The sequence below is a fragment of the Puma concolor genome, chromosome B1 (genome assembly GCF_028749965.1).
Source record: "Puma concolor isolate L17-30 chromosome B1, mPumCon1.1.hap2, whole genome shotgun sequence".
Taxonomy (NCBI): Eukaryota; Metazoa; Chordata; class Mammalia; order Carnivora; family Felidae; genus Puma; species Puma concolor.
Window position 1 is genome coordinate 203,971,243 of NC_141670.1, and position 14,927 is coordinate 203,986,169.

A 14,927-nucleotide genomic window follows, 5' to 3' on the forward strand; every position below is an offset into this window, starting at 1 on the left:
ATCACACCTACCTTCCATTTCTAATGTTCTGTGTTGTAGTTGTCTACCTTTGACAAACCAGCCACTGAGTAAACCCACCCTCACACCCCATGCTATGTTAGCCAGGACTCCTTGGATTAAAAGCAACGTCTACCACTCAGACGGGAAGCGGAACAGATTGGCTCACGTCACCGTGACGATCAGGGGAAGCTTCCTTCAGGCACAGCTCGATCCAGGGCCTCTACAGGTGACACGGGACAGTGTCTCTTCCCCCATCTCTCAGCTGGACCCTCCTATGTCTTGGCTTCAATCTCAGGCACGTTTTTGCTGTTGGGCTGGAAAGCTGACCTCTGGGAATCGCAGACACACCCGATGCTTCCTGATCTCAGAAGGAGTGGGGTCCTCCCCCCGCCCCCCATAGGTGCTGCACAGACCTATGCAGATCCAAGGGAGGGCTCCCATCGGCTGGGCAGGGGTCATGGGCTCCTTTCCTGAAGCAGTAGGTGGGGCCAGAGGGAGCTGATGCTCTGCACCCAGGCAGCTGTGAGTCGACCAGAACCTACTTCATCAGCTCACGGCCGCAGGGCTTGTGGAAGCCGCCCAGGTTGGCGGGATGGGTTCGGGGAGAGCAAGAGGAACTCCAGTATTTGCTCCTGGAGAGGAATGAATCTCACGTCCCTACAGACCAATCCACGGGGGCACGATTTGCGCGGGGCTGGGGAGGGCCTGCAGGCAATGCGCCACAGCCGCTCTTTTTTGACAGCCACGGGGAGCTGCCGCATTTGTGTTTCTTGTGCGGGTCTGTTGGCACTTTGAGCAGCCGAGGCTGAAAATGTTGGATCCCCGACCACAGTGATGCTCTCACTGTGAACAGCTGTGGACTGTGTCGTAAGGGTCGGAAGGCGAGCTGGCCTGGGGGCCATGGGGACCTGCCTTCTGGGCCAGCCCCGCCCCGCCCCTCGCCCCGCCCCTCGCCCCGCCCCCGCCCCCGCCCCCGCCCCGCCCCGCCCCGCCCTGGCTTGCTGGGCTGTCTGGAGAGGATGGCACTTTCCCTGGGCCTCGGCTTCCGCACCTGCCAAAGGAAGTGTGGATTCTCCAGCACCACTGCTTTACGTGGCTGCGGTTAAAGTACGGTGGGCTGCAGCCGAGGGGCTTTGGTGGCCATCAACAGAAACCACCGCAGGCCAGCAGCAGCCAAGGGGGTCTTCACTGGAAAACTGTCAGGTAGAATCTGGAACAAGAGGACGGTTGGCGAAGGGCAGGAAGCAGGGGGGCTGCAGGGACCTTGCGAGCCGCACGGCTGCTGGAACAGGAACCCCGGTGACGCCCACCCTTGTGTCTCAGGCAGATCCTGAACTTGCCCTTGTGAAGGCAGGAATCTTGATGGGTGGTTGCAACGGGACTGTGCGCCCAGGGGGTTGGATATTGTGTAAGAGGGAAATAAAGGGGGGTGGGTGCTGAGTGATCGCACACCCATCACCACACGGGGGAAGCAAAACGTCCACGTGTCCGAGCGCCTTTGTCCATCTGTCGACGGGACAGCGGGGTGGTGGTGAATCAGAGACAGGTTTGGGAGGTCCAGGGGTCCTAGTTCAAACCCAGCTCTCCGGTTTACTAGCCGGCGTGTCCCTGAGCCTGTGGTGTGATCTCTCTGGGCCTTTTGCTCCCCTCTGTGAACCGTGGCGGATGGTAGGAGGCTTGGGTGCTCGGGGGCTGTGTTGGTGCTCACGCACTGCGGTGGGCTGAATAACGCGGGGCCTCCGTGTCCTGAGCCCCGGAACCCGTGCGTGTTACCAGCACAGATGGGAGGAAGTTAGGGATCCTGAGATGGAGAGCTTCTCCTGGGCTATCCCGTGTGATCCCAGGGCTCCTTAAAAGAGGGAGGTGGGAGGGTCCGAGGGAGAGAAGAGTCAAAGTCGTTGCACTGCCTGCTCTGGAGACAGAGGAGGGGCCACCAGCCAAGGAAGGCAGGCACCTCTAGGAGCTGGAAAACACAAGGGGACAGATTCTCCCCTGGAGCTTCTGGAAGGAACCAGCCCGGCCTACACTTTGATTTTAGACTCGTGAGATTCATTGCAGACTCCGACGTCCAGGACTGCAAGATAGCACGTTAGTGTTTTTTTGTTTGGTTGGTTTGGTTTTTTTGTTTTTTAATTTTTTTAATGTTTATTTTTGAGAGAGAGAGAGAGAGAGTGAGCAGGGGAGGGGCAGAGAGAGAGGGAGACACAGAATCCGAAGCAGGCTCCAGGCTCCGAGCTGTTAGCCCAGAGCCCAATGCGGGGCTCGAACCCACAAATGGTGAAATCATGATCTGAGCCAAAGTCGGACGCTTAACAGACTAAACCACACCAGGCGCCCCTGCGTTAGTGTTGTTTTAAGCCAATAAACTTGTGGTAATTTGTTACAGCGGTAATAGGAAACCAACCCCCACTCCTGGAGCTTGCTGTCACCTGCCCCCAACACTTCTGAGACTTCAGGGCACCGTGGGGGGAGAGGGACCTCGCAGCAGGGTCCCAGCCAATGTCACCCCCCCCCCCGCCCCTTCTCCCGAGGAGGCTTTGAGGGTCTGCAGAGAAGCAAAGACCACAGACCTGAGACCCCCCCACCCCGGAGTTGGGGTGTTGATGAACCATCAGGAGGTCTGAGCCTTTGCTACCCTCCCTGCTGCTCAGAGTCTCTGGGCGTTTCCTTTTTTCATTCATTCGTTCACTCATTCATTCATTCGTTTTTCTGGCCGCTTCTTTTTCCAACCTGGTGAGGCCCGTGTGCCTGCCTGGCGGACCACGAGAAGTCTGGCCTGTGCCTCCTAGGCTGCAGGCGGTCCTCGCTTGTCCAGGCCGAGGTGCTGGTGCCACAAGAGGCCCGGCCGGGGCCACCCGGTGGGGACGCGGCTGCAGGCTGGGTGTCAGCCTGTTGTTTCCACCCAGGACCACAAGCCCACGACCACACTCTGCATTCATGCCGCCCCTCTTCTGCGTGGAGCATCTACTAAGTTGTGCTTCTTGGGTTGCAGTAACAGTTGACTACCAGCAACGTGGCCTCTCTTTCCGGCCACTTGGTTCCTGGAAGCTGTGGTCGCCCCCACTGATTGCTTTTTGCCTGCCTTGCAAAGAAACGCTGGACGAGCGCCCAAGAAATGCGATTGCTGTTCTTAAGGGAAAGTAGCTTGGATATGGCTGCTCTGGGTCATTGAGCACAAACTCGTGTTCTCCTCACCCTTCTTTGTAATAAGTTGGGGTTCTCTGGCCGGATCTCCACGGGGCCTGTCCCTCCTGGCTGGTTTGGCAGGTGCACAGAAGCCCCCCCTCTGGTGTGGCATTCACCCCTTGGTGCTAGCCATAGAAATAAGACCCTTGGAGGGTCCTGCCGTCACAAGGCTCCGAGTCCAGAAGGGGAGACAGACGAGAAGAACCGGGTGGTCCTGACACAGGGAGGTCACACGTGCTGGGCCCGAGGGTGGCGGCACGCAGAGAGGCCCCTGCCCACGGAACACGGTGGCAAGGAGCCCTCCGAGTGGGGACAGCGCCCACAGGTGGTGTCTCAGGCCTCACGACCCGGCTGAGTGGGCTTGCCCTCGTGACCTCGGTGTCAGGTGTGGCTTCCCAGCCCCCTCGCCCAGCCCTTCGCCTTCCGTCTGGGGGGCGGTGAACGCAGGCAGCCTGGAAGCCGAGCTTTTCATCAGATGACTTTTATGTCATTTTCAAAAAACTGATGAGCGCCTCCTGGCCGGGTCCCGGTTTGCAAAAGGAGGCTGTGATTAGGGATGTGAATAAATTGTAATACACAGATAATACCGGCATGTAATTACTTGGGTATAAGAGAATAATTACACGGGTAATTATGCTCTGTAATGGTGAGAGTTGCCCGCTTCACAACCCGTGCTGTTCCTAACAGTGGCAGGCGCGCCCATAAACAGACACCTAAGGACAGGGCCACGATCCGAATTCTAATTGTCATGTCATTACAGAGCAATTAAATAGTTATTTGTTCCATAGAAATCAGCCATTCCGTGTCCTCCACAGTCCTGCCACACTTTTAATAAAACGTGGCCATCTCCCTCATTAGGAAGGGCGTAAACACCTCCTCTCCCCGAGAGCGAGGACCCACTTGAGAGGGGGCAGGTGGTGCCCTAAGGGTCCTCTGCAGCTTTGCCTCTTGGGTTTCTGACCTCAGAGTTGACCCGGTTTTCCGTGCCGTTGCTTGGAAGATGACGATTCCCAGGACGGTGTCTCTGGGCCACGGGGCACCAGCATTTTTCCGGAGCCACAGGTGGTTCCTGTGCTGGGACCCAGACAGCGAGGGCCGCGGGACAGGGCTCCCCTGTGGGACCTGCCGGTGTCAGCCCTGCCCCCAAGGCTCCCAGGGTTCCCGAGACACTGTGACAACGCAGCAAAGATAAGCTGCCGGAGGCCGAGCCCATGCGGGGAAGGGAGACTTCCCACTGGGTCGGGGGCTTGTGAGAGACAGCAGCCCTGCCTCCCCCGAGGGGCCGGGAAGACCGTCCATGAACTACCCGGTCGGGTGGGCATCTCCGTGAAGGCACCCTGTTCCCAGGGGCAACAAACTGACTTTTCTCCCCACTCCAGCCACTCCAAATGCCTAGTCCCTACAGCCCATAGGGCGGGGAGACAGGTGTGCGGTCCCCCAGCAGTGGGTGAAGGAAGGAGGCGAGGAGGAAGGAGAGGATAGTGATGGAATACAGCTCCCTGAGAGAACAGGGGAAGCAGCAGGGGGCTGGTGGGGCCCGGCACAGGTGCAAGACCCCAGAAGTGTCGGCGACAGGGCCGAAAGCCACCGTGGAAGCCGGAGAGGGCAGAACCGCGGGGGGAGTGCATCCATGGGGTGAGGGCGAACCCGGGGCGTTCTCACAGACGGGGTGGGTGAGAAGGAAGGTGCCGGCCGGAGACAGAGGGAGCCAGCCCGCCCGAGAGCCCGGGCGATTCCAGACCAGAACCGGGGGCGGCCGAGCCACAGCCAGTGTCAAAACGGGTCCCGCTCACCAGATGGCAGAGGGGCCCTCCGGAAGCCGAACTCACATTCTGGATTTTCTTTCTTTACTCGTGATGGGAAAAGGAGCTAGTGATATATCTCAGAAAAGAAAAACTATTTGTAAAGGGAGAAGAGTCAGGCCAGTACAGACGTGTTTTCAGTGTCACGTTTCGAAATAATAAAGGAGACTTTGGGGTCTGCACACAAGTGTGGGGAAGATAGGATCTCGGAGTTTTACATCCAACGCGGCTGCTGTTTGTTGTTTCCAGGAACGTGGGAGGATCTTCAGAAAGCAGAACGTCCCAATCTATATGGCCAGGTACCTGTCTTGAAAGACAATGCCTTGAAAAGTTGTTGTGGCAGCAGAGAAATGGATTTTGCTCGGTGCTGGGGCGGAGGATAAGGTCTGGTGCAGAAGCTGACGGGGAGGACTGGGGGCAGGCGTGTCCCAGATGCAGCTTCAGTAGGGGTTGTTGTTGAAAAATGGATGGAAACCAAACGCACGGGTCAAAAATAACTCTTTGGAAAGGAAAACTCACCTTGAAATGTTGGTTACCGTGAATATAAAGACTATGATGTTGAGAGACAGGGCGGAGGCGGATGAAGCTGGGGAAGAAGCTTCTGGACTCCTCTCTACACATAGAGGGAAGTCCAAAGACAGCACTTTATGTTCCTTGTTGGAAAAATGTAAGTCAAAGAGCATTTTAAGGTAACTTTGGATGACCTTTCGTTCAATCCCGTTCGGTTCATTCCTGTGCACTGGAGCCATGCGGCCAAACACACAAGCACGCGAAACAGCAAGGAAGTTTCTAGAACAGGGTCACAAGTATTAGACACAAACCACTCATGACCATAGAGTAGAGGTCCACTTCTTGCCCCTGATGTCCTGAGGGGAACACTCGACGTCCTGGAGAGGAAGGAACAGGGCAGTGGGCACCAGACAGGGATTGCCCCTGTTAAAAAATACCCCGGAGGTTCTCACCTGCCGTATGCTCCCGATGCCGGAGGGTTGAACGCATTGAGCCCAGACTGCTTTGCAAAACAAAGTATGAAGGCTGTTTGTCACTGTGAGTGGGTGGGTCCATGCAGCAGTTGGAGAGCACACGAGTGGGCGACAGCATGCTGTTATTTCAGGGGTTATGAGAGGGAACCCCCCCCCCCCATCACGTCCTCTCCACGCTGACCCACCCGGTCCCACCCCGTCTCCAAGAGTAGTTTTCCTAGGCGGTGACTCTGGTGCTAAATACGTCATTTAAGGTTCCAGGTCCCAAGGTAAATTTAGCAAACACCTTTGAAGTGGTTAGAGGTAGAATACTTAGAATATGTGGACGTGGGAAGATGAAAATGTCTGCCTGGTCCCCAGGGCACTTTTTTTAATAAACAGAATCATTAAATGTTATGGAGACGTATTTAAGGAGATGCCAGTAAATGCAGAACCTACTGTGTTAATGGGCGAGTGAGGAAGTCAACGTGGCAGAGAAGTCCATTCTTTTCAAATCGATCTGCAGACAGTGCAGTTCTCTACCTTCAACACCAGTAGGATTGGGGTTGTTTTGTTTCAGTTTGAACTTGACGAGCTGATTTGAAAATTCGTGTCAAAGAGCAAGGACGAAAAATACTGAAGAACGTGTTGGGTGCTTTGCTCTACCAGAAACACAGCAAGAATTATTACGCTGATCGGCATACTTTGCAAAGACAGACTGACCAGCGGGACCAAATCAAGTGCCCGGAGACAGACCCAGATGCATGCGGGGACTTCAGGCATGGCTGGTCGCTGGGAAGGGGAGGGACCTTTTAAATGGCACCAGGGCAACTGGTGACTCCCTTGAAGATAAATGAGCCTGAACCCCTGTCCCCCACCGCGTAGCGTTCTATTCCGGTGGATTAAACACTTACGTGTGAAAGGCAAAGCCACACAACTTTTAGGAGACAAAGCCGGAAAATAGTTTTATGACCTCGTTATAAGGAAGGATTTCTTCAACAAGGCAGAGATCAAATTTTGACGAGAAGGCAGAACAACTTGACTGCTTATACATGGCTTGTGGATTCCCCAGGGCACTTTGGACACCTGGCAGAGACACAAAGATTTTAAGTTAAATGCTGATGTAGGGATTTGCAGAGACTCGTGGAAACCCGGAGGAGGGACATGTCGCTGAGAGAAACACTGCTGGCTGAGCTGGCCGCGCAGAGGAAAGCAGGAAGGATGGGCAGTTAGGGCAGGGGTGCCCGAGAAAGCACGGCGACATAAATGTGCTGGTGTGAGGGTGTGGGGGACAGGTGTGGGGGACAGGTGCGAGGGACACGAGGTGAGATTTCGGGGAGCTGTGGCATGAGGCTCAGGTGAAAATGCACGGAAGTCGTCACCGCCCTTGCCTGCCTGGAACCCTCCGCTCAGATGGCGGTTCCCTTGGCGAAGCACTCCGGGAAGCGGGGAGAGGCTCCGTCCAGGTGGGCGTCCTTGTTGGGCCTCTCCAGGAAGCCTGAGTTCGGATCTCATACACGCAGGTGACCTCCAAGGACCTCTTTGGGGTAAACATCCCCGTGTATGAAAGTGATGGTAACTGCATGAGACGGATCCTTCCAGAACCTGTGGCTGCGTGAGGAGGTCGCTATTAAACTGTCTCGCTTTAATGGCCGCTTTCCCAAGGAGTGGTTGGGTGCAGTCCGCTTCGAAATTGTCTGCGAGTGACTTAGCACGGCCAGCATGCCGATGACACTTCCTGGCGGGGGCCGCTCCCAAGGTGGCCCAGCACGACTCCTGCACACTTCCGTGAGCCACACGGTCAAGTGGGGAAGGAGGGTCCGCAGCAGTCTGTCCAGCAGGACCCGGGCCGATCTTCCCCCGGCATCGACATTTGGGGAGCGGCACCCAGTTTCCTCTCACCCGAGCAACTGTTTAGTGTTGGAGATAGAGAGGGGGGCGAAACAGATGCCATGCACGCTCCCGGTCCCCTGAGGGAACATGCCACCACGCCAAACAGATTGGGCAGAGGAAATGCACCAGGTGTCAGGGGAACGCGTAGCTTTACCAGTCACTCCGGGAGAGGGTCGTGGGACATTTTCCCCGCAAAGGTGGCACTCCGGCCTAAGTCTGAAAGTCTGAGTTGCGTAGGTGAAAGAGCGGGGAGGAGATAGCAGGTGCAAAGGTCCAGGGGCCGGAGACGCTTGTGCGGAAAGCCAGTGTGGTGGCAGGCAGCTGAGGCAGAGCCCTGGTGGGGAATATGCAAAAGAAATAGATGAGAAAGAGTGTCATTCGCAGGGGGGCTGGGTCGGGGGTCCTGGAAACAGCTCATGTATCACGCACCCCACTAACAGCTTAACGTTTGACTCCCGAGGGGTATGGGAAGCAAGCTAGCACAGGGGTTCCGACAGAGAATGAAGGGTTGTATTTCAGAAGGTCTACATGGTGAGGTGGGAGGGGATCCAGCCGGGGACCCCCTGCCGTCCAGGTGAGGGGTGACAGAGGTCTGCCCTGTGATGGTTGGCCTTCGGGAATGGGGAGGAAGAATGGGGCTCTTCCCCTGGAGGGGGAGGCGATGGGGGCAGAGTGGGTTTGTGGGACGGAGCGCCGTGAGGCATCCCGGTGGGGCTCAGGCTTGTGGCCCCGTGAGTGAGGGGCTCAGACGAGGGGCTGGGCCGCACCCAATCCTGCTGCACTTGTCAGCTAGAACCTGGGCACAGAGGGCTTCTGGCCGAGGGCACGTGGAAGCAGGAAGAAAAGGGGTGTTGGTCCCGTCACTCACGGGGGCTGAACTAGACGCTGTGCAAAGGCAGAGGACACGGGCCCAGTGCTGACAAGAAAACTCTAGATATGCTCGAAAGCATGCAGCCAGCGAGGCTCCAGAATGTGCTGTCTACCCGTCCACCCATCCGGCCACCTGCCTGTGTTCCCTCCCTTCCATCTACCCTTCCTCCCGTTCCACCTGGGCCAGGTACCCACCCAGGCACTCTCTGCTCAGTGGGGAGACAGGTGTGCAAATGTCACAAACTAGGGCCGTTGCCACAAGGCAAACGCTTCCCCTGGGGACACAGAGGAGGGGGCAGTTTAATCCGCCTTGTCTGTGCGGGAAGGGATTGGGTAAGAAGCTTCTCAGGTGAGGGCCCCAGGTAATGCATGGGGAGGGCGAAGGATCGGTGGAAGGCGGACCAGAAGGAAAGGTGCTCGGCAGCCCCCGGGGGCGATGCTCTGTGTGGGTCTGGCTCAGCATGGCGGGGGGTGACCCACGAGCGGATAAGAACCGTCTGGCACGGATTTCCCAATGGTTTACAAGTAAATCGTGCTTCCAAAGGACTCCCAGGGACTTGAAACTGTATGTTAACCTTCTCACTTACATCCTTACAGCCGTTCATTCATTCAGGCCAACCAGCCAACCAATCGATAACTAATTGATCACCTTTGCTAGAAAGTGCCCGGGGGCCGTTCTCTCTTCCTCCCTCTTACAATGATCTCAGGTTCATCGCCCCTTTGCAGGGGTGGAGGGGGAGGGGTGGGGTGAGGCGCAAAGTGTTCCTGTCTCTGAGCCTCCATGACTTCATCTGTAAATTGGGGCCGGTGACGCTATTCTGGCTCTCGTGGGATCCAGATGACAAAAGAGTAGCAAAGGCTGTGAATGCTTCTTTGGGTTTTATAGGCCGTGCGAGGGCTCGTTCTCTTTATCACACTTATTAAGTAGATGGAGATTAATCACCAAGCGTGGAGACTATGAGTCGGATTAACTGCTCTGGGCTAGATTCTGTTATCGGACGGATAATCACCTGTTCATCCGACGAGTACTTACCAAGCGCTTTTCCTGGGTCAAGAACCTTGAAGAGGGGTCTGTTCTCCTACGTATGAGCCACTGGAAGCCGTGTGCTTTCCAGATGCTGCTGAGAAACGCACACGGGGTCCCTCAGATGCTCTGCGGGACGCGGTGGGCGTCGGGGGGGGGGAACAGGCTGGAGGGGGTGGGGCAGCCTGTGTGAGGCACCCCCACCCCCCGCGATAACCTCGCTGGGAACACGGAGGCTGGAATCCAGGTAAAGACCAGCCACCGTCCGCCTCGTCCTGAGCTCTAAGCGCTTTGTATCCATTAGCACATTTCACGGCGCAGCACCCATTTTGCAGATGAGGAAAATGAGGCTCAGAGAGGTGGAGGGACTTTCCTGTAGACGCGGGAAAGCATGAGAAATGGGGCTGGGGTCCGGCCAGATCAGCTCCACAGCAAAGCCAAGCCTCCCAGGCCTCCCGAGCATGGATACGCCCAGGAGCTTGAAGTCACGCAACCCGGGTCCGGAATATGCCGTCCGTGCATCCGCCCATGCGGAGTGGGTGCTGGCGAAGGACGGCGCCTGCCTACCACCTCCCCAGGGCCGTCTTGGACGCCGTGATCCCTCCTTTGTCAGCCGGCCAAGCGACAGGAACCCTGAAACGGGAGACGGACAGACGAGCGAGTGCATTCGGGAACCAGATTTCTTTGCGCCAGGCTTTCTCCACCGTGACGTCGTGGACATTCGGGGCTGCGCGGGTCTGTGGTGTGGGGAGGGGGCTCTCCTGTGCACTGTAGGCTGCATCCCTGGCTTCTGCACTCTGGGTGCCAACAGCACCCCGCCCCCGCAGTCGTGACTTCCAACGATGTGTCCAAACACGGCCAGTGCCCGTGGGAGCCAGGCCACCCCCAGGCAGAACCAGCGCTTTAGGCTGAGGAAGCCCCAGGTGAGTCAACAGGAGAAGGAGCCTGAGAGCCACAGGGAGGTCCCAGCTCCCCCGGCCTGGCGCCGTGACCCTGGGCATTTGACAGTGCTGTGAGGGCACGGGCTAACTTAAGGGCGGTGCCCAGCCTGTGGCCGCTGTCCACCCTGCCGGCTGGCACTCATGCTGGGCAGCTACGGGTCTTGCCCGGGAGGCCGGCTTGCACGCCCGCTCGGACTCCCCTGCCAAACGATGCCCGTCCTGGGGCCTCTGGCTTCCCCCCTGGAGCCCACCCCCTGAGGTCCCTGTGCGGGCTGTGCTGGCCCCTCCCCGTGGCCTAATCCCAAGGGCCTTTTCCCTGCTCCTCCGACCCACCCTCCTGCAGCCCTGACCCACTAAATGTCGCTCCTCCTCAGCTCCCGATGTCACTTATCCTGGCCGCTCTACATCTGAGCCATGTATCCCTCTGTCTTTCGCTTTTCCGGTAACACTGAAGGCCAAGGGGTCTCTGGGGTGCCCTGCCCTCGGCCCTCACTCTCCCAGGCAGAGGCTCCCTCTGTCTGGAGGGGCCTCCCCCCTTCTCCTCGGCGCTGCCCTTCAAACCCGGCTCGCAGGACATTCTCCAGGAGGGCTTGTGGTCCCGGTGCCCACACAGTGCCCCATGCTCCCATGGTCTTTGTAGGGGCCTCCTCCTGCAGCCCCATGAACCCCATACAGACCTGGCCAGGCCTGGTTCATCCCTGGCTCCGGCGAGATAGCCAGGACCTGGCCAGGCCGTGTGGAGCTGGATTAAAGTGAAGGAGGCTGTGGACGGTCTGGAGGACACCCTGTGCCACCGTAGGGACCAGTGGTGACGTGGGGACCTGGAAGGGACAGACAGAGGGCAGCCATGCCCAGAAGTTGCTGGAGCCCTGGCCGCTGAGGAACCACGCAGGACTTCGTGGAGGCCAGGCCCTGGGGGTGGGGTGGGGTGGGGACTCTTGGACAGGCAGGGGCCCCGATGATGGCGTCAGCAGAGGCCTGGATTGGACGACCCCCACCTGCACCGGGCGCTCTGATCCCTGAGCAGCTCCTCTGGCTGGGGCTGAGGGGCCACAGAGAGTGGCTCAGTACGAGGGTCCTGAGTTCATGCCTGCTGTGCGGTCTTGGGTACCTCCTGTCCGTCCTGTGCCTCAGTCTCCTCGCCTATCACATGCGGATGACGCGAGTCCCCTCCCTTCAGGCGGTCACAGGAGACGGACCGGCTGCCCCGCAAGGGCTTAGCCCAGCAGCTTGTACCCAGTGCCCTCTCACAAGCGTCCATCGCCGTCTGTGGTCAGGAGGTATGGCCCGTAGCCGTGCCGCAGCGGCCCAGAGGGCTACGGAGGTGGGGCTTAGTTCCCGGCCATTCTGTCTGGGAACAGGTACAAGACTGACCGGAAGGGTCCTTTAGATGTATGTCGGGGACGTGCCCGCTGAGCCGAGGGCAGGGAGGCTGCTTCCGAGGCCGGACTTCCAGGGACACGAAATAGTCTGACAGGTGCTCCCATCCTTGCGGCTTTGAGCAGGAAAGATGCTGGCCACCGAGCCACCAGCATGGCTTGTAATTACCTGCATTGATCTGCTTGTGCTGTTTCACTCATCCCTATCCACGATGGCCGGGGTGGGGAGCCTCAGGCAGACTGTCCCGGCTTTGGCGGTCTCTATTTATCCACCTTGTGCAAGGAGCCACGAAGAACATGCCATTATTCACGGGATGGAGGTGGAGACAGTGAGGCATCGATTTTCACCTGGAAGGTGATTTCTGGGGAATTCTTTGGCTGGAGGCAGGGTGGTGGGTGGGAAGAAAGAAGACCGCCTCTGCTGTTGTCAGACGGGGGCTGTCTCCCCTCCCTGGTGGCCTGGCCGGGTGACTCCAGCCTCCCACCTTTCAGCCGTGCTTTCCCAGTGCCCCCTAGGGAAGAGCGAGGGAGAGAACACAGGGGCAGGGCTCTCCCGCACTTGCAGCCAAGTGCAAAGGACACTGAGGACCCATGGCGGGGGCGAGGGAGCTCTGGGCACGCGTGGCCTGGCCGCCACGACCGCTGTGCCCCCAAGACCAACCCCCGTCCCCAGCCCCCGTCATCTTCTGTGCCGCCCGCGCCTGCTGCAGAGGGGAGAAGTGTTTGCACGTTTCATTCTTCTCTGGAGCTGGGTCCTTTTACGACGGGATAATGAGGCCATTAGCATGTTGGTAATCTCTGAGAGTTGGACCGTTTTTCCCTACCCACGGAGGCTGGTGTGGGTGAAAATGCTGCTTTTCAACGTTTATTTATTTTTGGGACAGAGAGAGACAGAGCATGAACGGGGGAGGGGCAGAGAGACAGGGAGACACAGAATCGGAAACAGGCTCCAGGCTCCGAGCCATCAGCCCAGAGCCCGACGCGGGGCTCGAACCTACGGACCGTGAGATCGTGACCTGGCTGAAGTCGGACGCTTAACCGACTGCGCCACCCAGGCGCCCCAATGCTGCTTTGATAGTCAGAGAAATTGAGGTTTGCCGTGCAAGACGCAAGTAGAGAATTCTAGTTAGTGGCTTCGGAAAGCAAGACGGAGTTGGTGTTGGGGGTGGTAACTAACGGGCGGCGGCCGGTGGGGGGACAGTCCCTACACTTGAACACGGACTCTTTCTACCTCTTGCCTTCTTCCCTGCTCCCCCCCATGAGCAGTGGAATGTCAGCTTGTCCCCAAAGCCCCCCGATTGCCTTGGGCAGTTCCAGCTGCACCCCCACCCCCAGCCCTGGCCCAGGCGTCTCCCAAAGTAACAGCTCGTGTCCACTAACACCTCCTCTGGGCGCCCACGGCAGCTCCTCCTTGTGGGGGCCTGGGTCAGAGTGGGGGCCTCATGCCATTTTGGGCAAACCCTCCCTGGTTTGATGTGGTCACATAGGGCCACGGGGGCCCGGAGCTGGAGCGCCACGTGGATCTGAGGCCAGGCGGGAACCCAGGGCTAGAACCGCGCACACGGAGCTCTTGAAATTCGGTTCATTCATTCATTCACTCCTTCACGCAACAACTGTTCCTACGGGACTTAACTGATCCGCACGAGGCACTCTGGTGGGTACTGGTGGCTTAGCCCCTGCCCCATGGAGTGACAACCTAGCGTGGGAGCAGGCATCGAGTGAATGATCACCGATTAATTAGAGTTAACTATCGATTCTGGTCGATTGTCACTAACTATTAACAGTGCTTGGTCACCCCTGATGGTGTTGGGGAGGAGGTCAGGCGTCTGAAATCAGGCACGCTGTCTTCCTCAAGGCTCCAGCAGGAGAGTCTCCCTGCCTCTTCCAGCTCCTGGCGGGGTCAGCAGACCCTGGCTTGTGGCCACGTCTCTCAGTCCCCGCCCCTGACATCGCACAGCTTCTCTGCGTGTCTCTGCGTCCACGTTCGCCTGTTCCTGTAAGGACACAGCCAGCCGGTGGAGTAGAGCCACCCTGCTCCATTGTGACCACATCTTAACCAGTCCCGTTGCAAAGACCGGATCTCCAAATAAGATCACATGCTCAGGATGCAGAAGAGACATGAACTTTAGGGGGCACTATCTGACCCAATACACAACTCTTTAGAAACGTGAAAAGAATTCTTAGTCAGTTCCCCAGCCAGAATGGGCCACGGGCAAGATCCATCCAGCAAATGGCAGTTTGCCAACTCTGGTCTAGAGTAACAGGACGCCGTGGGTGGGTGCCCTTCCTTCTGCATTGGTGGGGCGGGGGGGGGGTGAGGGATGAGACTACAGGGTGGGGAGGAGAGAGGGGGAGCCCACGCAGGGCAGGCTTGGACGCCCAGGGCTCCTTCTCATCCCTCTTTTCAGGGAGTATGCAAACAGTTGCTGAGTCAGGGCCCGCCCTTAGGGAATGTAGCAGTCAACACCATGGACAACAGTCCCTAGTGGAGCCTTCCTCCTTATTTCCATTTTCTCAACAAGGACACGCAGTCTCAGGGGGGGAAGTGACCTGCCTGGGGCAATTCTGCCACAACAGCAGGTACGGGAGGTGGCCCCCACCCTGTCCCTCATTGTGTCTACCCTGCACCGCTCCCCACTGGCCAGAATGTCTCCCTGCTCTCAGGCTGAGCAAAGTCTTCTGGGGAATTATCTTCTCTGCAACTTGGGTCCTTCCCTTCCGGTTAGATGGACATCACTGCCGACTGAGAGGAGAAGCACGCCCCCCAGAACTCCGGGTTGGAAGGGAGACAGACACCATCTGCCTCCCGTTACATCCTCCTGCTGACGGGAGACTCACCACCTAGAATGCAGAGCTTGGCTGGGGGGCTC

At 58.0% G+C, this 14,927-nt stretch overlaps 1 protein-coding gene and 1 long non-coding RNA gene across 5 annotated transcripts in view; both read left to right on the forward strand.

Moving 5' to 3' along the window:
* SORCS2 (sortilin related VPS10 domain containing receptor 2) overlaps window positions 1–14,927 on the forward strand; it is a 456,995-nt gene that overhangs the window by 283,123 nt on the left and 158,945 nt on the right. The gene's annotated exons all lie outside the window — the stretch shown is intronic.
* LOC147582139 (uncharacterized) lies at window positions 976–14,320 on the forward strand. The gene is made up of 3 exons (XR_015250623.1): window positions 976–1,203; window positions 5,238–12,920; window positions 13,136–14,320. It is a non-coding gene; the product is annotated as an uncharacterized LOC147582139 (long non-coding RNA).